This window comes from Pezoporus flaviventris, unplaced genomic scaffold (genome assembly GCF_033815535.1).
Source record: "Pezoporus flaviventris isolate CSIRO_AGI_PZ_B2104156 unplaced genomic scaffold, CSIRO_AGI_Pfla_v1 ptg000078l, whole genome shotgun sequence".
In the NCBI taxonomy this organism is placed as follows: Eukaryota; Metazoa; Chordata; class Aves; order Psittaciformes; family Psittacidae; genus Pezoporus; species Pezoporus flaviventris.
The window spans coordinates 14,097,100-14,120,883 of NW_026892626.1; the positions used below are offsets into that span (position 1 = coordinate 14,097,100).

The 23,784-nt window shown below is 44.9% G+C and overlaps 1 protein-coding gene across 2 annotated transcripts in view; it reads left to right on the forward strand.

The window, feature by feature from the left end:
* The window catches only part of ELFN1 (extracellular leucine rich repeat and fibronectin type III domain containing 1), a 105,986-nt gene that overhangs the window by 40,935 nt on the left and 41,267 nt on the right, over positions 1-23,784 (forward strand). For both annotated transcript variants that reach the window (XM_061473554.1, XM_061473555.1), the window contains exon 3: positions 16,743-16,877. The gene's annotated coding sequence lies outside the window, so the exon portion shown is untranslated. The remainder of the gene's footprint in view (positions 1-16,742; positions 16,878-23,784) is intronic.

The following is a 23,784-nucleotide window of genomic DNA, read 5'->3' on the forward strand; positions in this document are numbered from 1 at the left end:
GGGCATTGGTAGATCGCAGCCTGGCAATGGATCCAAGGCTTGTTACCATCGTCCTTGTAGGATTTCAGGAGTCAGCCTGTATTCTAGATGCTGCTGAGTGGCTTTTGCAGTTCAGTCTCAGCAGCTGGTCCGTGTTGGGAACACTGTTAGGGACAGGGCAAAGCCTCTGCAACTGCAGCACCTCTGCTGATGTTTCACAGCATCTCATACCCACTGAGGAGAATACAGCCATGCTTGGGCTTTCTCAGATGCCCAGCTCTGAGATGAATCCAGTTGGATTCGTCAGCTGGCAGCAAGCCTGGCACCAGCCTTCTATTCAGTTGGCTCAAAAGCCAGCCCAGGAGTTGGTGTGAAAATGGAAAGGCTGCACCATTTGTGTATCCCACCCTCCATCCCCTTCACGGTGCCTGTCAGTGCAGCATGCCAGGATGTGGAATTCATGGCTTGCATGTGAATCCCAGGGTGGGAGAGGGATAAGAGGTTTTCACCTGCAGAGTGAACCAGGAGAACTGGAAAGAGGCAATAAACACAACAAACAGCTCTGCTCCCAGAGGAGCAGGGATTGCTTCACACCCAGCTCAGCACTGCGAGGTGAGCCCCAGAGCATGATGCACAGCCAGGGCACTCACTGCTTGTGGCAGGACTTCTCCGCATACAGATGCTTCCACTGAACCGTGCCCAGCATGGATCCAAGTGAACCAGGATCAGTGCTTGCAGCTGAGGATAATTTGGGTGTAAGCCTACAGAGGGTGGTGGTGAAGCACCACGGCTGTGGCACAAAGATGCTAAACCAGGCTCTCCTGCTGCTTGAGGTTTCCCCTCTGCTCTCTGGCAGGGCATGAGTTGCTAGCACAGGAGCACTTTGGTGTGCTAGCTAAACACTAGGAGTTGGTGCATGGCTTAGACACATCCATCTCCTAAATGAGGCTGTGCATGCTCTCTGGAGTGGCTTGTTAGTGCTCTGCTCTCGGTGCAGGTACCTACAGCCACAAGTGATGCCACTGGTCCATGGACACTTGCGCCAGGCAGTCAGGCCGTGGGGTAGAATCAGCAAAGCCACTTGTTTCTTAATTGCAAAGACAGGAATCCAATGACCTTTGGCAGATTTCATAGCCCGGAAGGCTCGTGTAATTGAAGCTGGTGATGATTTGTCACGGCTCTGGGCTCTCCCTATCTATTTCATTCCTGCTTGCTCCCTCAGTCTCTCTTATTCCCTCTTTCTCTTTCCTTCTTCATGATCTCATTAGCTCTGTGCCTTTCTCTTTTACTCCCTTCAACTGTAGTGCTTCCTGGCATCAGAAGGTACCTCTGTATCTATTAGCCTTCAAGGGATTTAGGTTTTCCTGACAGGGTATTTTCTCATCCATTATCCAAGAAAACCTCTTTCTTCCTGTGACCAGGAAACCTGCACCCACCAGAAAATTCCAGCTCATTTCCAAGCGTGATTATAAATAATACGTTGCTTGTGGTCAATACCCCCCAAAGCAGCCTTGAGCTTCCCAACTTCCCACCCTTACCAGGTGAAGGTTGAAGCGACATTATCATTTTGATTTAAATTCCTTTGTAGGTGGCAGGTTCAATGCCATTAACATATTTCAATTCGTGCCATTCTTATTTTAATTAGCCTTAAGTAATTAGTTCTAATTCATCGCCATTTTTTGCTCTGCATATTTTGGGTTATTTACTTCCCTTGCTAAGTAACAATTTGATGTAATTATGTGCTACTCATTCTTTCTATTTACATATGCTCACTCACTCAGATTTCCTCGTTGAAATTTCAACAGATCCTTTGAATTCCCTCCTGAATTGTTTTCCGAGTTGTCAGCGGTGTGGAAATTGTGGGGTGGACATCCACGGTGCCAAAGGCAGTGACAGTGCATGTGAGCACCTGGGCTGGCAGCAGGCTGCTCTTGGCAGGGAAGGTCCATTGCCAGGCTTTGTTTCTGGGAGTCTGGATTCCCACATGAAAGGAGTTTGGGGTCCGTGTCCAACTCTCTCTGTCTTCCTCTTGGGTTGCTCTAGCCCAGATGCCAAAGGGACCAGTCACGGTTGCTGCTTCACTTTGTTTTCTTTGTGCAGCCAAAGATGCTTTGGCTTTCTAGATGGAAATGGTCTGGCTTTCTAGAAGTACAGTGCCTCTGTTTCTTAAAACCTTTGTGCCATTTAAAAGGCTGTAATTTTTTTTTAGACATTTTGGGTACTTTGAACAGATTTACATATTTATATATGGAATGTAGTTTTATCTTGGCAGCCATTTTCCTAAACCCTCTTAAAGGACCATATTCTTGTCTTCACCTTCTTTCCCCAAGGATTGCCCTACTCTTAGCACCTTTTCCATAGCTGAGATTCTCAGAGCAGCATGGTTCATCCATCCAAGGCTATTCGCTGACCAGCTGCTCTGAATCCATCTTTTTCACTCCCTCAGAACTTGATTCTGATAGATCTTTACATTATTTCCTGCAAAACCAAGTATTTCATGCTCACATGGAGCATGTTCATACCTGTGTGTATGCCTAGCAACTTTTAAGTGCATTATCCAACTCCAGCCGAATTGGATAGAGGGTAGCAGACTCAAAAATAGCAAGTTCCCTCAAGGTTTGAGCAAACAGGCAGAGGTAGAAGAGAGATGCCCTACTTCTAGTGAGGAAAAAGCTGCCATGTTGTGCTGAGCCTTTGTTTGATGCCAGCGAATCCATTTGGGAGAGAGCACCCCACCTACAAGAAGGACTTCAATCAGCCCACACACCTTCTTGGGCTCCCAAGTCAATCAAGGAAAGCAGGATTTCATAGTTCTGCTGCTCATGGAACTGTTTTTTTTTTCAAGTAGCTTTTTCACTAAAATCTTATCAGCCCTTTGAATCCATGTACCATTAGCAAATGCTGCTTGCTTCATGAATATGCGCGTTCACAATGTGTAGCATTGGCTTAACCGCTCCTATTGAAGTTGATAATAAAACTCCTGCTGACTTCAAAGAGAACAGAGTCAGTCAATGCTGAGTGCTTTGGAAAATCCCACCCCTGGTTGTTATTTTATTTTTAACACATCTACTCAGGAGCTGTGGGATGGGACTAAATACTCAAGAATGAGTAAAGAGGGGAAAAAAAAAGAGAAAAGATCAAACAGCCAAAAATGAAAATCCAGATTCTGAACTAAATATTTAACAACGTGTCCTTGGATCTAAGACTCACAGTGGAGCAGTTCTCCTTTTGTGTGAGGAAGGGTCATAAGCTGCTGCCTTGAGGCATGAGAATGTTGCTTATGTACCTCACACTGGCCTTCATCGTGATCTTCTCGTGGAGGCCACTGGTAGAAGTTTAGATCTGAACGACACAAAGTGTGGGACCTTCGATCTGTGTGAAGGCTACACATGATCATGGATCAGAGTGGAACTGATTCCTTAAATTCTTCCCCTACAAATTGTCCATGTCTAGGAGGGCTCAGAGAGGCACTGGTCTCCTCTGCTGGCACCAGAACGAGGCAAAGACCAAAGGTTGGAACGGGTTATCAACTCTGCAAACTAGCAGACCACAAGTCTCTGATCCCACCTTAGGTCATCCATTCCTTCACTCCTCTTTTGCTATGAGTTTCGCAGCAAAAAGGTGTTTTGCAGCTCTTCAGCTTTCTTTCAGATGAATTTCACCTTCTCAGGTCTCTCTTCTGCCTTATACTTCATGCCATAGCTTCAACACTATGAGAAGATGAAGGGATCCTTACCACCATCCGATTTAGCAGAGCACTGTGCATCCAACTGACTTCAAGGTGGCATAAACATGCTTAAAATTGTAACCCATGTGTGATTTCAACTGGGCAGAACTCCCTTAACGTAAACACATTATTTACCTGTTTTGCTGAATCAGGGCATGTTCTCCTTACAGGGACTCTGTGTTTTAGTGTTAGCTATTTTGGTATCTTCTTCTCCTAAGATTATTTCCAGTGGAAAGAACACAGTATTTTTCATTCCAGCAGTATTTTTGGTAACAGTTACTATTTCCTCACAATATGTCTGTATTTTAGGACACAACCAAATTATATGTTGGAAGCTCCTTTCCCCACTGCAGTTTCTCCAGCACTACTCACGAGCCAGTAGCATTAAGAGCATGATCTGGAAGAGGTAAAATAGATGCTATATTAAGTTTTATACAGGCTCGCCATCAAATTACATGCAATAGCTACTTGATCATGTTCTATCAATCCATTTCACTTGGCCATTTGAAAAGCAATTGCTTTTATCTTGATGGCTTATTTTTTAATTCAGACCTCGCAAGGATTTTACATGCAGTTTTTGTCTGATGACAGCAGAATTCTCCTGTTCATCTGTTCTGGCGCAGTGTGATTTTGTTGGGGTATAGTTGCATGATAAGGGGTATAAGCAGAAGGGACCCTCTCACTATAACTCATTTTAATTGCTTTTCTGATTATTGTCTTTTATTATCTGGTCCTTGAAGAAAAGGCTGTAACGATCCTGACAGCTGTTAGGACTTGATGCTGTAAAGCAGTCATACTAAAAACAGTGATAAATACTTCTTGTTTTGTTCTCCTGCCACCATGCTCCAGAAGGCTGTAAATTTACCATCAAACTTCTACACAGTTAGAACCTGGCAAAATCCTATTCCTTGGCTACACTGTATAATCATTATTACCATACAAATCCTAAGTACTTTGCGTAACTTTGTACAATTAACTCAACTTGGTGCAGCTGAGCACAGAATAGAGCATTATCCTATGGTGTTATCCCATACTACAGGTTTTTCATGACTGTTGATTCCTTAAACTTGGTCATTAAAAGCCCTACAGAGCTTGAAAGAGTCTCCAGTTTGGATTCAACACAAATTATTCCTAACTTCCATCCCACGTATCTGTTATTCTTCTGGTCAGTACTTCCGCTTCAGACTGAATTCTAGTTTGCTCTAAAAACCATTGTGAAGAGCTATACTTGACTCAATAGGTTTTATTATTTTAAAAAAGGCCTGTAAAGTTATGGTTGCACTTTGTTGTAAGTGCCAAAGAGATCTTGGATAGTTGCAGAAGTAACCTACAAAATGAGTAGAAATTAGGAAGAAATAAATTCATCCAAACGCTTCATTATCTCCCTAGTTGGAACCTTTGTTCTAGATCACAGTTTCATTCTGAAACTTACATAAAAACACCTTATGGAATGAAACTTTCAGGCATATTAAACCCATCCCATAAAGTTTGGGTTTGGATGTGGACAAGAGATTACATCTTTTGTTCTGAGTTTCCAAAGTCATTAAAAAAAGCAACCATTACTTTTTTGAATGCTTACTTTGTAGTCTGGTATCCGTCCTGTGCTAGTTAATTCATGTACATCTAAAGAAATCCTTGTAGGCAGGGTGGCATCAGAAATATGGAAATGCAGCATCTGGGTGGAAAGGGTTGGGTTTTGCAATGTTTCCATTGAAACGTTTTTTTTCTGCCAGATGAACAGATGCAGTGAAAACAGTCTTATCTGCAGCCTTTCTTTTGGGGAGATTAAATGAGTGAATCATCTATCAAAACATTATTTCATTTGATTAAATAGAAGATATTTATAGCATGTCTAAATATAAACCAAACTGAGACAGGAAGGTTCACAAGGAATAGCCACTTTACACAGTCAGATGCTTTCTCTGTACCCAAAAGTATGTTTAAATTCCCATTTCTTTACCTAGGCTGGGTGAATACAAGTTCACTGTGTACTGAGGGTGTTTATAGTCCTCATGCTCATGTTTTGGTCTGATTCTGTGGGCTGCAGATAGGTTTGTTTATAGATTTCCCATACCTCAGGGTTTTCCAGAGTAGAAGTTTTGGAATAGATACCTGTTAAGTCTGAAGGTTTAGCAATGAGATGATAGAAAAATTGATATCTTGCAGGAAATGACAAGATTTTGACATCTATTTGAATTCTGAACGGAATATTAAATTAATATTAAAATATATTTCAGGTTAATTTCAATGTCACGTAGATACGAACGATTGAAGATTTCATTATATAATAAAAACAGAAATGAAAAGTTCTCCTGAACTTCATTCTTGAAAATGAAATGTTTGATTTATCAAAACATTTCTAATTCTTTTAAAATATGGTTTTATCAGAAGCAATTCATGTCAGGAGAAATTTCACTTTTGCCAAAATGCAGCTTTGGTGGGAAAGCGATCTAATGTCTGACTGGGCCTGCCTGACCAGAGCTAAGTGGTCACAGCCTTTGCTATGGGTTTTTTAGCCCTTTGACCGTTGGTATGATACTGTGGTGTTGGGCTTTTTTGGTTTTGTCTTTTTCTTGACTGAGCTACATCTTATTTTAATAATTTTGCATTTGTTCTGAAACATTTCCATATTTTTGTACATATATAAAAACTCCCTTGTAAGAAGGCAAACCAAACTCTTTCATCTTCCTGCCCCTTTCATGAAAGTCTCCTTTGGCCATTTGTATTTGTGATTTCGCCTTTTCCCTTGATTATGTATTGAGATTTCTGTTAGAGTTTTTAGTATTCTGCCTTGGTTTTGGTTTGCAGTGTTCATCTTTGGAGCCTGAAGTCTTTGTATTTATTTATCGAGGGAGGCAGGTTTTTTATAACTGTATTTTCTTTACATTGTTAGCAATTCCAAGAATTCTCCTGAAGCAAAAGCTTTCACTGCTTCTTGTAAGATATCATTATGAGTAATCCTGAGTCATTTTACATATTCTAAAATATCTTTTCTGAGATGGTCATACTGACATTTGTGTTCTCTGTCAACATAGTATTTAATACCAAGCCTAATTCTGTGTGTTCCCTGCTTTCCAGAGAACAATCTGAACCCAAAATACACCATTAACTGAATATTTTCGATCACATATTTAAAAGCTGGTATGGAAGATGATTATTGACTTTCCAATGCAATGATGTAGTCGTTTGCAGAAATCAATTCTTCTTATAATTCTTCGCCAGCTGTATTTAAGAACTAGCATTTGGCTAGGACTTTTGAGGATTTAAAATAGAAAAATCTCTTACAAGGTGTCTTTCCTTAAGACACCTCCACCAGTCTGCAGTCACATTACGCTGTTTTGAAATATAGGGAAATGGAGGTACAGCTGTAGAAACTTGGCCCAGGTAACTCAATGTCTGAAGCAGGCAGAAAAGGAGAAACCAAGCTAAAAAGGAGAAACCAAGCTATCAGTGCTGCGTCTGTCCCACTGGGCCATCATACCATTAAATAATCTGTTCAATTCACACGAGTCTAATTTATATCACTAGGCTCTAAGAAGCCTGTGTGTCGTGCATGTGTGAATGTTCCTAGATAGACAGATAGATGCATACTTCACATCTTTGGTGTTACTTTTGGTATTTCACTGTGAACCAAACCTTGTCTCGAACACGTTCCCATGAGCACTATGAACATGCCCTTAAATAAGTATGATCCAGCTTAATTTTCCAGATGAGTCAGGAAAAAACACTTCTTTCTTTTTCTGACAAGGGAAGCCAATTGGTATAGAGAACTGAAGTCACCCAGGCATTTCCCTGGCCCCTAAGGAACCCTTTGGCTTCCAGCCATCAGCTTTTTGTCGTCAGCTGCATTCTGCTTCTGGCAGTAGTACACCCCAGGAAAGAACACAAATCTCTTTCCTTGTGAATTAAAGCTTACAACTCTGAGTAGTTAAAAATCCTTCATCTTTGTCTTTGGCTTTCTGAATTTTATTCCCACTCTTTGTGCATGTTTGTTGTCTTTGGAGAAGGGTCCTGACATGCTTTTCGTGATTTAGCTGCCCCACTCAGAACCAGTTGCAGACATTTCCTTTAGAAAGCTATTTCTGGATGCCAGTCTGGCCTTCTTCTGGTCATGTCTCCTTCCATTTATTTACCTATTTATATTTGATTGTCTCATGTTGATCTTTGAAGTTGCAATGTCTGGTTTTCCTCTACAGTTTCTGGATCTCCAGTCCTGGGTTTTGAATAGATAACATGGCCAACGCTATATTGCAGGAGTGGAAGATGGAGAGGTTTGGGCATGATGGCTCTAAAAGGTGTCTAGATCTTACCTTTCTAAGAGGATTGAAATTGGCTCCCACAGAAGTCACAGCAGTAATAATCTCATTGGTTTCTGGAAGACTCACAGCAAGAAGCCCCTAGAAGAGAGTAGGATTATTTTTACAGTGTAGGGTATTAGCATTGATCCTGGACTATAGCAAAACAGAGACATGGAGCCTTTTGTATACAAAATAGTTCTAAAGCTTGTAACCAAACACTTAAAATTACATGGCTGCTCGAAACCAGGAGGATGGGTACAAGAATACAGCTGTTTTTATCGGAGCTAAATTGTTGATTTTTGCAAGTTTGGGATTGCTAATCTCAGCAAAACCCAAGCTTGGTAAAACGATTGATCTTTTTGGAAGGCTACACTCACTTGAGAGACCAGTCCCTGCTTTTCTCCCGGGACTGCAAAAGCGCACCTTTCAGGCCATGCTTTGAAAGGGATTGGATGTAATCTGTACCCTTTGCACGACATAAATGAATTAGATGAGATGAGGTACCAGAGTGTCCTCAGGTCTTACTTAAATATTAAGATCACCACAGTGTGTGCTTATGGTGAGGAGAGAGGATTTTTCTTCATCCATCTCCTGCCTGCAGAGAGAACTGCTTCTTTTGTGTCTGTTTGCTGTAGCTGTTGGCCAAATGCTCCCAAACTAACACAGCTATGATACTGTATTGTTACAGCTTGGGTTGCTCTCACCAGTCAAGTCCTGCTTGTTTTGGCAATGTAAAGGTTGTCTAGACTAAGCTCATCCTCTAGACTCCTCCATAGTTGGTGGAGAAAGTTCAACACCTCCAGAATGTAATTCATCCCATCCAAAAAAAGATGTCTAAGACAGGAAGAATGAATCACTCTCTGGGGGCTGGTGTGCATCTCTCTGTTCACTGATGATAAAAGAAGTCTAGACAATTACCTTAACCTAGACACCCAGCTGTAAGATACCTTCAGCTGTGTGAGATCTAGCTATGCTTTCAGGTCCCAAAAGACAGATTTCAAAACCCCTGTTCAAATGGGAGGTAGCTTTCTGATTTCCCTGCAGCTTTCAAGCTCAAGTCACTTTTGACAATCAGCCTTCTTCTGTCTCAGTGAGACACACGGAGCAGTTTTACCACAACTGAATAGCTTTTTAATGAAAGGGTTTCTACCCTCAGTCCCATCTGGGACTTGTCCATGAGAAGTTGATGATGGTTTGAGGACTGTTTCTTCCTGTTACTTGCTGAATCATTGCACCATTAAATATTTCTGCATAATTTCCTCACAAGAAGCCTGTGGCATGTAGATAATATTCAAAATGTGGTCCCCATTGGTTACTTTGATTGAATACATGCCACACATGATGTCTTCCATGAGCAGGAGCACAGCTCTTCAGCTGGTAGTTGCAAACACATTTGTGAGTTCATTTCTCATGGTCTGAAATTCATCTCTCATCCTCACTCTAGCCTTCCTATGAGCTCATTTGTTACAGCCTTTGGGGAAAGGCAGACAGGAAAGGGCACTGATTGACTGTAGAAGGAAAGGGAGAATGCAGTAGAGTAACCAGACCATAAGGAGTTGCAGTGCATCCACGGGACCCTGGAGAAGGAGGCTGTGGTAGAGGCAGATGAGAGGAAGTAAAGCCTCTCACATTGGGCAAGCAAAGAGCTGCCATATGCACCATTGCAGTTCCTTACTGCCCACCTTGCCCCATGGAGATGACCCTTGCAAGAGCAAAACTGGTAGAGTAGCCCAGGGCGTTTGAACACCAGCTGCTCCCTTTTCTAGCTCATGTCTTAGAGCAAAGCCACCTTCAGCTGATGTTTCCATGAAGAGACCAGGCAGTGAACAGCTCAAGCACAGCCCAACTTCGGCTCCAGGTGGCTGTCCTTGCTCCCAGGGTGGTGATACCTTTTCCTGTTTGACTGCAGAGTAGATAGGTGAGGATGATGATGTCACCAATGGGACAACATGGTTCACCAGCAGAGGTTGGCAGATACATTGCTCCAAGGGCAGGGTGGACTGTTGGAGGGGGACTTTAGGCTGATGGCGTGTGTGTCTAAAGCTTTCATCCCGGGCAAGTTAAAAGGAAGAGAGACTCCTCACCTCTGGGGGCTCTGCAGAGAACAGTGCCTTGAAATACACAAATAATTACTTTGACTATTTTGCTTTTAGATACCTTTTTGCCCTTGCCATTCAACATGGAAGCGTAGTCTTCAAGGAAAATACCAAAACATTTGGTCGTTTTGGTTAACAGAAAACATTCCCTTTCTCAAGATGCCTTTTGTCCCTTGCTTTAGGCAGTAAGTGTGGATGAACCTTGAAATGTTGGGTTTTTTGTGTGCTTATGTGCATTTTCCAGTTGCCAGAAAGCATAATTTGCCCAGTGATGTTACAGGTGTCTCTTTGCCTCCCCTGCCAAGACATCTGCCAACTGCTGCCTGCAGCAGCCCTCAGTAGAGCCCGAGCCGAAGCGATGGATGTGTTTCTCTCTAGGAGTTCCCAGCTTCAGCCCTCACCGTGTCAGCTCTGAATGCAGCCTGCCAAGGCTCAAGCAAATACTCAAGAAAAGGTTGAGGTATTCACCGAGCTCAAACTATTGTACAAGAAATACCCTGAAGCTAAAACAGAGCTATGAGACATCATCACACAGAGTCGCTTCCCCCACCCCAGCAGGCACCATGCCGTACCAGACAAACTCCTCCAGAGAGGATCCAGGCAGAGATGTTTGCTTAACACAGCAGCTCTTTGAAAAGGCAAATAAATGGACAGTGAAGCTACACAGACATGTCACTGTGCAGCGATTTCCGTTTAGCATTTACATTTAGTGCCAGGAAACCCTGACTCATGAATATGAAATCAGAAGGAAAGGAAAGGAAGAAGGCAGTTGTTCATTATTAGAGCTTCGAATTGGGCATGTGGTGGAAATTAACATTAAAAACCACGTAGGTTATAAAGAGAAGGGCGGGATCTGATGGCCCAGGAGGCTTGAAGATCCCAGCTTTACAATCAGGGTATGTGCTTTTGTGAGGTGCTCTCTGCTCGTAGGCAAAGCCTCATGAAGCGTTATTGAGCCTTGAAGCTCAGGGTTACCCATGATCAGTCTCTTGCTCGCATAGAGGCGGGGGAAAGCAGATCCTGAGTATTCTTGGAGATCCTCCAAATTCACAGTGAGGCAATGGTGAGCAAAGGCAGGGAAGGAGTAGTTATCAGAAATAAGAGAAATAACCAAGAGCAATCTCCAAGGGAAAGGAACAACCTCAGATAAGAATCCCAAGGTCCAGAAAAGAAAGCTCACATTTAATTGGAACTCACTGGGGGTCAAAATGAAGGAGCCCCAATCCTTCTGCAGGTGGGATTCCCCATCTCTGCTCCACACCCAGGAATATCCTGTTAAAAGCCTGGCTCCCTTTAACTCAAGTTGTCTTTCGTCCAGCCATGAATGTGGGACACCATCCTTCTTTCTGCTCCTATTTCCCCTTGCAAAAGATGAGCTTGCTTTCCTTGCACTCCCAGTGCCAGGCCCCAGGGAAGGATGTGGGTCAGAAGAGCAGATGCTATTGCAGCAAGCAGAGACATTGCTGCAGAGTGGCAAGGGCTTGATTTCCAAAGCAGCTCTTTGGGAGTAGCCCAAGGCAGTGAGGAAAGATGCCATCCCTGCTATTGTCTTCATCTGAAGCTGTCCAGCTGTGCTGTATATGTACCCCTCTATTTCTTTACATCTTGGTAATTCCAGTGCCCTTAAAATATAACGAGAACTAATCTATCAGCATGGGGGACAGCAGCTCCCAGCAACAGCAAAACATTTGGCAGATGCTCCAGGCTGGGAGCATGAGAGGTGCCATGAAACGCTGGCTACAAGATGGGCTGAGTAGGCTGTTGGGTGATAGGTGGAGTGGGCAAATGAATGTGTATGAGCCTAGGGTGCTCCTCACCCAGGTGTCCCCGTGCCACCTCTGCCCTCGGTGACAAAACCTGATGATGGCTGTTTTGCAGACCTAAGCTTCGCCCTGCGGCTGGGCCATGGGAAGCTGCCTGGCAGGGCTCTCATCCATTCCGTGCTGGTTGTGACAGCTTCAGAGAGTCATTAGCAAGCAAGGCGCGCTTGACGTGAATAATTAAAATACCTGCTGTGCTTTTAAATAGTTCAGAGCCAGCCTTGGAGCTGCGTGCATGAGCGATGGCTGTTGTTGTTGGAGGAGACCGAAGGAAAGAGGAGGGCTGATATCCAGTGGGAAATTAAGGGCTCTGTGCTCCTTTTTGGCAGAAGAAGGGCTGGTGCTGGTAGATCCTATAGGAATTTGGGCAGTACCTACCCCTGAGTGCAGACCGGCACTGCTCTCCTTAGTGATGAATGGGCATTTTGGTGCAAACCTCCCCAAAGTCTCCTCTCTGCCAAAGGTTTGAGAGGTGGCTGAGCTCAGAGCCCACTCGGGGGCTCCAAACCCATGGGATGAGGATGTGGGGCAGGAAGACAGGGGCAGCACCGCAGCTTCGGGGACAGCAAGTCACTCCATCAGGCAGCATTGGGCACCTCGCCTGAGCTCACAGAGGTGGAGTCTGCAGAGGATGCGCTGCCTTTTCCAAGGATGCTGTTTCCCCAAGATATCAATTAGACACTGAAATGAAAACAGTTTCTGCATGAACAATTAACAAAGAGTTTCCCGCAGTCTCTCGGCAGCCGGACTCCCTCTGTTCCTGCCAGGCTGCTGCTACCCCCAGCTGCCTCCGAGTTTATATCACAATAACACGGATGGGCCCTGTCCCTCACTGCCGAGCAGCTTCATCTAACAGGGAATGATATCAAACACCACGTCGGTGTCAGTGCTGCTGGAGCGTGGAGCTGGGAAGCTGTAAATCATCTCTTCTTGCAAAAACAAATGGGTTTCTAGGCAGGGGATGGAGGGAAAAATGACATTCCCCATGAGCTGGTTTCAAATTGAATTAAACAATTGGTTGACCAGACTTATATATTTTTTTTTGCCTATCTATATTTTCCCATGGAGAGCCTGGGCAATTCCAGTTTGGGGTCACCATGCAGTGATTTTTTTTTCCTCCTTTTTTTTTAGCTCAGCCAATGATCCAAAAAATCGGTTATTTTCACAGCTTTGCCATGAAAACCTCCAGGGCAGGCGAAAACAGAGTTTCTAGTAGAGATAGGAAAAAAGGCTATTTGGGGACTGGGGCATGACACGGTGAAGAGGGAGAGAGAGGTGTGTGCCATCAGCTTTGCAGCAGGGTGTGAAAGGTATCCTGGTGTTTGCTCCTTTCCCTGGACTTATGTGAAGAGTGGGATCTGCTGCCTGCCCCCCTTGCCCATGGCCCTTTGCCCACAAAGGATCAGCAAATTAGTCTTCTTCTGCCCCTATCGCAGAATGCCATCTGTCTTAAGACTTCCTTTAATTTAGAGCTGTGTAGAGTTTGAAAAGCCCTTCAAATTCACTTGGGCTGATGAATTGGCAATGGAGTGTACCTGGATGCTGGTGCCATCTCTGCCTTTCCTTGCGTTTGTATCAGTCTGTGTTTGTTTTCCCGAGCTGTAAATCACTCAGAGCTTGGAGAAGCTTTTATCAAATCCTGCTAGGAGGCAGTTGCTTTCCTTCTCACAAACACATTGCTAATGCCACGTGGAACCCACTGGCTTTTCTGCTCATTTAAAAACAATGAGGAAGTTATTAAATGGGAAAAAAAAAAAAAAGCCCTTAGCAACGGGTGGGCAGGAGGAGGAACTAAATTGCTCCTGTTTCTCCGGTGCTTGCTCCTTCGGTCTAATATCTGTCCCATTGATCTCCTAATATGCGCTGCTTTGAAAGCCTGATTTATTGCCCCACGCTCTCTTATCTCCCTGCGTGTCTCAGTCTGTTAGAGCCCTGTTAGAGCACACGTTGTTCTCGGCTTCATTAGCAACCAGGCAGGTCGGATGCTGGTCCTTAGTCCAGCCTCACACAAGCAGCCTGCCACGTCCTACGCTGCAAACCAGTGCCCTTTTCTCTGCAGGATGTAGCCCACCCTGGCCAGTGCTGGGCATGGAGAGTTAAGCACACGGTTTAAAGGAGTCAGGGTCTTCATCTTAAGCTCTTCAGCTTCTCCAATGTGTCCTTGATGTCCACTTTTCCAGTGGCCTCTGAAGATACCTGTCCCTCTCCATCAGAGGGACCACAGCTGACTCCATTCTCACATTATCCATATCCAGTGAAAGCGCTCTATAGCTGATAGGTTTGGCAAAAGGGAATTTCAAATGGAAGATGTAACAGTCTTGATTTGCAGTTGTTGGAGCTGCTCCTGTCCTTCACCCAATGGAGTAGCTGAAACAGCACCATGCGGCTGCTGTACCCCATCAGTGCCGCTATCTTTTGAATATAGATTGTTTTCAATGAACTGTTAGGTGTTTTTTTGCTCAGGGGGAAAAAAAATGGCAAGTTATTGCCATGAACACAGAAATGTGAGAACTTTGCATGAGAGCATTTCATAAGCATAAAATAAGGCAAACTTTGCCAGAGCGATTATTCATTACAAATTGTTCGTTCAGCTCTAATTGCTTGGATCTAGCTGTTGTTAGGAGGACTGTGTGATGCCTTTGTAGTACGTAGTTAAGGTCAGAAAAGTGACGGTAGGAATGACTTCATGTTAAGTCAAGCTTTTGTTTGGGTGTAATGCTTCTATAGCTGCTTAGCTTAGCAATGGAAATAAATGATGCTGCCTGGCTACTTCTTGTCACTATGCAGCTGGATAGCTAATGGAGAGTGAGTTGTGCCTTATTGACTCCCACTTTCTCTGTAGAAGGAATAATTAAATTTACCTATGGAGTCCCCATCTTCTCATGCATCGCAGCCTGCAACTCTTCTGCATCTTAACTGACTAGCTTAGAGATTATGCATGCAGTGATCACTGTTGAGAAAGGATCCCGTATGGCTCTTAGATCCCAGGTGGTATTTGCAGGACACTGCAGTTAGGAAAAGCATCACTTTTTTTCACTTGTAACCTGGCAAAATGTGTCTGGAAACCCAGAGGAACAAGCAACGGGGAGCCCCACCATCTGTCTTCCAGCAGCATCTTCTGAAGTGGAACTGCACTTTAAAGTCTCGCTAGTTCAGCCTTTCACTTTGCAGAGTACGTGTCCATCTCTAAAATACCAGCTCATTTTTTCATACCCCCATTATATTCCCATCCGGCATGCACTCCTGGAAATCACCAACCAAACATTCGCCTACCCGCATTCAAATACCTGCCCTTGCTCTTGCTCTACTGTCCTTTTTCCAATTTGGAGATTATATTTCATAACTGACCTCCAACTACCTACTGCCTCCCTGTGACACTTCTCACCCTTGTCTACCTGATTGATTGGTCTATTATGCTCTCCACTCTCCTGATGACTTACAGATTGCCTGGTATCTGTCAGAGGCTCGCTTTTGTTCTGTAATATTTATCCTTGGTGTTTTGCAACGCCATTCTTTCTCCCTGTCCACTGTCCTCCACCTGCCTCTCTTGTGAATGGCTAATTTGGAAGAAAGAGAAGAAAACTTCTGTGTAAAGAACCCTACCTGCTGTGAGTTCACACATACACCGGTTAAAAAACACATTCAAGACGCTGTCGTTTTCAATGGGGCTCTTTATTTTCTTTGCACCATTTGGAGGTAATAAAGTGGCACCAGATCAGACTGCGATCAGTGACACAGCTTGGAAGGCAGCCTTCTACAGAAAATCTCAACTGCATAAGTCAATGAAACAGCGACAGGGCAGGGAACAATCTTGTGTTTAAAGGGATGTGTAGGTAGGAAGGTTCTGCCTCTACTGGGGGAGAGGTCTGGGACGTGTCCCAAATCCATCCATCTCCCTGAGCTTGTCAGAGGCTGTCCAGCTCTCTGATGTTGTTCCAGGCTTGTCCCAGCTCTGTCCATCACTCTGACGTTTAATTAACTGCCTGTTCTCCTGCATCTTACACTGGATTTGTGCTGTCTTTCTGAAATACCTCTTAGGTCGTGTCTGAATATTACTAACGGGAGGAATAATAAAATGGTTGTCACTAATATTGCTATTATTGTTATTATGTTGATGATAATAAAGCAAGACATTGAATATCCCAAAGATTCCTGTTACGATCAGTGTTGCTTCTTCTTGCTGTATTGGTTGTCTTGCATCACAGTGGACAGGATCTTGACAGCAGTGGTAAAGCATAGAGAGCCCTGGCCAGCCAAGCATCCAAAAGTAAAAGAAAATCAGAGGGGGTTGGAAGTGACCAGTGAGGACAATAAAATCACACTTGAGATTTGAAAGCACATATATGAGACCAATCCCCAGGTGTAAGGATGATTAAGCAGCTTATTAAAATCTGTCTGTGCCGGGTGGTTGGTGCTGGTGGTGGCAGTGTCTCCTCACCCCTCCAGAAGCTCTGTGTTGATGTCTGTCTTGTACCATCTGCCCTGTGCATGCCCATCTTCCCTGCATCTCTCTCAGTCTCTGTCTGGCCTCTGTCCCATTCTTCTTACTTCAGGTCCCTTCCACTATTTCTTACAGTCCTTCTTTCACTGGCACATGGATTTCTTTTCCCTTTTAGATACCCTGTTGAGCAGCCGGTCTCATCTGGACGTCCCCTCGGTTCTCTTCCTTTTCACATCTGGTTCCTGTGTCTCTCTGTGTCTGATTCACAACTTGAGTAGCTGTGGTGTCCCTGGGATGGCTTCATATTAATCAAGCCATCAATTGACCCTTTGTACTCCTTGATGAAACTCCCTCTTATGTTTTCTGACTTTTTCCTTGCAGTTTGAACACCGGGCTTGGTGACCATCCTGTGGGATCCCAAATGCTGTGTCCAGCGTGCCTCCCAGCCCCTGCAGACAACAACTAGGAGACGTTCATGACTGTGGCAGGAAACAGCAGCGACACTCAGGCACAAAGGTAAGGGGTGGCCTTGTCGATTGCATCTCTGGAATGAGAAAAGTAGCTGGTGTGAGACTGATGGCCATGGGAGAGATCCAAAGGGGATTGTGTGCATGGAGGACTGGGTCATGAAGGGGAGACTCGTGGCATTCATTTCCAAGAGGAAAGAGGCTGGTGCAGTGATCCGGGGTTGTGTTTCTCACATCTCTGTTCTTGCAGTTGCTTATGGAGAGCCTCTTGTCTCTTGGTCAAGCATGGACCTTCCTGGGGAGCCCCTGAATGGTTGAGCTGTGGCAGTTGCACTCCTAAAAGTGTGGTAGTAGTGAAAGTTATCATGGTTATAATTTTGAGTTTTAATCATTTAAGGTTGAATTCACATTCTTCCGCTAGAATTTAAGGAATATCCCCTGTTAAGAATTAAGGAACGTGGAAAAAGTGGTTTTTTCCTCCTCAGATTAGAAGTACAGTGTGCGCCTCCATCTCAACTTCTACAAAATTGCATTTTACAAAGCAGAAAGAGAACATCAGGTTCATGTTGTTGTAACTTAGTTTTCTAGGAGGAGAGTTTGCCCTGTGTTTCCTGTTGAAATGGCTAGCCGTGCTGGACATGCTGAAATTTCCTCTCTCTTTCTCATCTTCACATTGACATTATGAAAAGGGTTTTCATCCATCCATCGGAAGAAAAAGATAACTTTTGTACAAAGGTGCACAGTCAACAGGGTTGAGGTTTTTTTTGGGTAGCATATAATTTTTTTTTCACCCTGTTATTATTTAAAATATGCTTTCTAAGAGGACAAAAGGGGATAGTTTAATGGAAACAAATTTCTGAAGCAAAATGTGTAGCTGGATAAAAAAAGATTATTTGTGTTATTGCTTCTGTAGACAGGTGTATTTGGCATTTGAGTACAAAAGGTGTTAAAAAGTGTGCTTCAACTTCCCTTCAGTGTGCTGTTGAGATTGAAAAGAGTAATTTTTGGAGAAAAACTTTTCTCCGAGCCCCATTTCCAGCATTGTCAGGTTTCTCACAGCTATTATCATGTTTTCATCTTTGCTTCTTTCACCTCATTTGTCCTTTCTTGAAGAAAATGCAGTGCTGGTCAAAGGTGTGAGGTCCACTGGTTGGAACTGGTTTGAAAGGGAGGCACAGTGGCGCTGGAGGTGCACAGGCATCTCTGAAGGCCAGATGGGACTGTGAGGATACAGTCCCTGATGGGAGGGAGGGAAAGATTGAGAGCCTGGCCTGGGGGTAGTCCTTTTGAAAGCATCTACAGATCTAGAGCTCTTAAGCTACCCTTTCCAAAGTGACTTTTAACCAATTAGGAATCTAAGCATCACTGAAGATAAGCAGAGTTTAGGTGCTCAGGTCCCTCCAGGCAGACAAAAATATCTCAGCAATGCAGACAGATAGACAGGGTTGTCTGTCCTGATGGATCCAGACCCAGAGCCAAGCGATGAATTACAAACATAAATGCCAAAAGAGCAGGCATGGGACATGAAGGATAAAAGACAGTTGTGTTATTTGAGCTGATAAGCTCTGCGTCTTGAAGATGCTTGCATCAAAGGCTCCTGCAGGGTTTCACAATTGAGTGTTATACCATCCAGCACTGAGTTACCAAAGATGTAAAACTGGACTTGCAGAGAAAGCTTCATGCCTGCCACAAAGGAGCAGAATAAGAGTTTGTTTTGAGAACTATTAGGCTGAATAATTTGGGATTGGTCTCTGTGGACACTGAGATATTGCTCCCCACAGAACAATTACTGCCATTGATGCCTCAGCTCCCTGGATCCTTCCTCCCTCTTCTCCGCAGCCTCTGGGTCAAATGCTGCTAGACAGCATGAACAATATTTCACCCTTCTTTGGTAATTATTATCCCTTCTATTCATTTCTCAGAAGCCTTTTCACAAGCAAGAGGTATTTTCAAGGGTTGCAAGCATTCATCTCACTGTACATTTCCGTGGCTATTTTTCTTGGAAGAGCTGAAGAGATAATTTACTTTATTAGACCAAATGAAAGGAGCTTATGAAGACAGCCTATGCAGGAGGTTTGGGAGCGATAGAGGAGAGCCCTCTGACATTGCCACTTTCACTTCTTGCAGAAGATGAAAAGTAGGTGTTGTTGTTTAGTTTTGTGCCGTTCTTCTTTATATTGTGTAGGCTCTCTTTCAAACAGCTAATGCTGAGGTCTGCATGGTTCCATCACTGGTCTAGCCAGTAACACTTGTAGGGAAGCATAACATCTTTGATTGGAAAGCCTGGAGGCTCGCAGCACTGGATTGATCATCTGGGGAGGAGGTTCTCAGACTCTGGTGAGGATCCACATGATGGGGAGCCTTGGCCAGCCCATCCCTGATGTGGGCAGGTAGCCGGAGACACCCGACTGCGCAGACCCTTCTCCAAGCGGCTTCATGCAATGAGCAGATAACTGAAAATCATCTCCTGGGTAATTCAGTTCATTCATCAATTAAATTGTTTGCTGTGAACAGTTTGGCCCCATCCAGCTCCAGGATTTCAGCCTTGTAATTTTGCTGGCAGAGGACAATGGTGCCATGTCCGTGAAATCTGCCTGCCAACTGCTTCCCCTGCTAAGCATTTTCTAGGCTAACGATCTCAAAAACCTTGCCAGCAGCCCCAGCTCTGTCCCTTTCAGGGCAAGCCACTCATTTAAACATGAGCACCTCTAAATGACTCCATCTGCTAAGTGACGTTAGTAAAGAAAAGATTATAGCAGGAGTTATTGCCGTGTCCTCGGGTTATAACCCTGTTATAGAATGGGCTGGAAGAACAAGGGGACTGTGAGGAGCCGAGGCTCAAAACCACCTGGGCGACTGTCAGCTTGATTTATTTTCTTGCTCATTAGATAAATTAGAAAACTGGCAAAAGAAATCATTGCCCACTCTCAGATGCTTGGTGACCTGCCATGTGGCACGGGATGCTAGCTGCAGGGAGACGCGGCTCCTTCGCACCTCCCTGGCCCCACTTCCCCAGCAGGAGGGCAGCGACATGGGATGGGACCTTGATCTGTTGGTGCCACACATCTCCTTGGTGGTCCTGTCATCCTAAACCATGAGACTGACCCACCTGGTGACCACTGGCACCCACTAAAATTTTGGTTTTCTCTAATACCGTTGATTTTTTCTTGCTTGTTTATGAACCAGGCCAATTTTTGTCTGTCAGAAGGATGGAGCTTAATGGTCAGACTTCCTCTTAATCCCTGGGTAAAATTCACTTTCCAGGAGGTCAGACTACAGTTACAGTGCCTTCCAACCTAAAACCCCAATGAAATATTCAAACTACATAACCAAATGTTAAATTCAGATCTTTTAAGCTGTCTTCAGTATGTTTAGCTGCATCCGATGCACTTCCATAGTATGAAACAAGGCCACTCTTATATTCTCACACACATAGTATTTACATACAAGTAAAAGCTTCCAGCCAGGATGTGCTATTAAGAGACTGCAATGCATTTCTCAGCCAACGTGGAGGAATCCCTGCTTCAAACAGATGCTGAAACAGGGGGAGGAACAGGGCAGGGATCTCATGGGAAGGACTCCTCGGGGTCCCAGCCTCTGCAAGGAGGTACAGCAATACCTGCCCTGCTGTCCACGGTCAGAGCAGATTTACTCTGTTCTCCATGCCTTTTCTTCTGTCCATGGGACTTCTGCACTGCCTGCACTGGGTCCTTGTCACCCTGTCTCTGATGGGACATGTGTGTCCCCACGTCTCAGCCTGCTGCCAGGTGTGTGCCCATATGTGCAAATGCTGCTGGGCGGCACAGCGGGGAGGAGATGGGGCTAATTCCTTCCTGAGACTCACAAGGAATCGGCTTATAGCCCGAAGCTCTGATTACTGTTATCCTGGCCAGCGTGATGGTAACCACTTCCTGAAATTACCCAGCTTTTTCCAACATCTAGGGGCTGGTTTAGACTCACCCGACCAATGTAAGCAAATTCCAGCCCTGGTTTCACCCCCAGTGGGTTTGAGGGGCTGTGTCAGTGCAGACTCAAGGCTGAATGTGGGGGAAGAAGTTTGAACCCTCAAATGCACCCAGTGGGAAGTGTGCCTGGGTGTGATGCCTGATCCCACCTGCCAGACGTGATGGAGCTGATGCAGAGCATCACCATCAGCCCCTTTCCAGGTGCCATGCTGGAGCTGAGCGCTCAGATTCACCTGCTGGGATCCTGGCAGCTAACGTGCCTCTGAAATGGCCGGCAAGGCATGGATGCTGTCAAGTAAAACACGGACTGAAATGTTTGGCTGATAGGATTAAACTGTGAATCCCACCTGTCTGCAGCATGAGATGTGGTACCACATGCTCCCACCTGCTGCTGCTCCTTGTCTCCCACTGCTGCCTGCCAAGCCTGTCCCGCTTGGAAATTAAAGTGGGGAAATCAAAGTCCTTCTCCCTCCTCTCCTGCTGTGCCTCTCAGCCACTGACATTAACACTGGAATGGCTGACATTAGCTTTGAATGGATTTTAATAACCTCCTTGTGAGCCTAAATTACCTGCGCAGCATGAGGTCCGGTGTGTGTTTGGAGACCTGGCCATGAGCAGTGTGCGTCAGGAGCTGGATCTGCTCTTCAGGCTGAAGACATGAGGACAGACCTGCTTGAGGAGCTGTGGTGGCTTCTGCCAGCGGCAGATGCCTGGCTCTGGAGAGCCACTGCTCTGGCATCTGCTGTCTGAAAGCATCCTGCCACCAGCGGGTCTGCAAGGGGCTTGTGAGCTTCCCAGCACTGAGGATGCTGGTCCATTTGGCCACCTCCATGGGATGTTTTACTCCCTTGTGCAGTGTATGGGCTGCTGCAGGATGGTTGAACCCCCTCAAGTTCCATGAATGGGAGCAGCCCCAGGCCCTACCATCACATGGCATGAAATAGCAGCCTTGGTTTAGCAGAGCCCTGTGGATGGAAAGCTAAATCAGATCATGCCTGGCCCAGCTGAGACTCTGGACTAGTGTATGGAAATCTAGCAAGAAGATTAAAAGGTGTCCCCAGGCAGAAGTATTTATTGCTTTCTTTGTGACGTGAGATGCGTGTGGTGTGGGAGTCACACGGACCATGACCTCCCCTGAGCATCTGCACGTGGGCAGCGCTGTGTCCCCACAGTAGCTGATCCTGGGGACAAGGCCAGAAAAGCTCCTTCTGAGATACAGGAGGACGCATCCAATTTGCGCTCCTGCACCAGGGATGCGGGCTTGGCATCAGCCTTGCAGCTCCTCCACAAAGGGAAAACCCCCATGTTTTCCTCCTCTTTTACAAGAGGGAAAGCTGAGGCAGATTGTCAGATGGTTCTCACTTCTAGAAGATGAAGGGGCTTGGAAACATCTTCTGAAGTTACTTTTCCTCAGTTAAAAGTCCCAAGATCTAAGTGAACGATGCAGCCTCTTTGGCTGGTCACAGAATCGAAGCCTAATTCGTGTGAAAAGTGATCGTTTCTGACCGCTGTCAAAAGCCACATGTATTTCCAGTACGGAAATGGGAATATCCACAGGAATATGGACACTGGATCACAGCAGGGTGGGTCAGCAGCTTTTCCAAGTCAGGCTCAACAGGGCCTGTGGAATCACCAGGCACCTCAAAGAACTGAGGACTGAAAACAACCCCTTAGGAAAAAAGTGTGTGATAATGATTGAGTTATATTTAAGAGGCTCATTCGTACTAAGTAAATGCAAATAGTTTACATGGAAAATATTTCCCATTAAGCTTATTTCTACCTAAAATGCTAACAGATTGAGATTATGACTCTAATGATTATTTTTATTGCTGGTTTGCATTTAAATGGCATAAATTTCCCCCCACTGTTCTCTCTTTGGGTTAAATCAATAAACCCATTAAGAAGGTTCATCTTCCTCTAAGATTCCTCCCTCTCTTCTTTCTGTCTCATCTCCACTGCTGCCCTTTCTATCCACCCACTAGCAGTGATTTTTCAGAGCTGCCTCCAAGACAGTGGTGCTGAGGATCTGAGAATCCCCTTTGCCAGAGCAGAGTGAATCTGGTCTTTGCTGAGACAGGAGACCACAGAGGAGCAAAACCGCTGTCTCTTTCCCTCAGCTTGGGACATACTGCAAGGAGATGCCATTGAAGTCTGCTCTTCTCTTAGCCTTTCCCCTCCTGTTTTAACAGAGAAGCTATACCTGTCATGCTCCTTCAAACACTGGCTGCGGCTCACTGAGGAGGTGCTGGATTTCTGTTTGAAGAGGAATTACCCTGATACATACACAGCGAAAGTCATTAAGACACTGACCTTTAAATTGAGCTTCTTCCTGTTCATGTAGGGAGGAGGTAGGTTGAGTGCCCAAATCTTATTCATTTTAATGACAAATCCCTCACATGGAGGCTTGGAAATGCTCGGCTTTAATGCAATTTGCCTCCCTCTGCTGCAGCTTGGCTTTGCTGTGCAGGGTTTGTCTCTGCCTCCCCTGCATAGTGACAGACCCTATAGATCTGCTCCAACCCTGCTGTGCCCAGGTACCATTGTGTATGGATTTATGAGCTGAGGGCAGTGCTACCACAGGGATCTCCACGCTCCTTAATCAGTATCACTGACCTTTCTTTTCTCCATTACTCTCAGCATCACTTTTTTCCTAGCTTAATTTGCATAGGTTTCATGTTATCCATGTTCTTTGCTTTGTCCCTGTTATCCCATTACCCTGGATAATCAAAGCTGGCTGTAATAGAAACAGCAGAAACAATTTGCTTACCCTCCTATTACAAGATATTCCCTCTACTAAGTCTGAGAATACCTGCAGTTCTGTGGTAATGCTAATTAGCTGTGCATACATATCCAAAGTAAAGCAAATGACACCAGGATCCTTTGGGATGGTGGGGATTAAAGAAAGATAAGATATTATTCTCCTATTTCTCTGTGCTTCAGTGTCCCTACCCTCAGTGGAAATGGCTCTGTACTTATAGAATAAAATGTAAT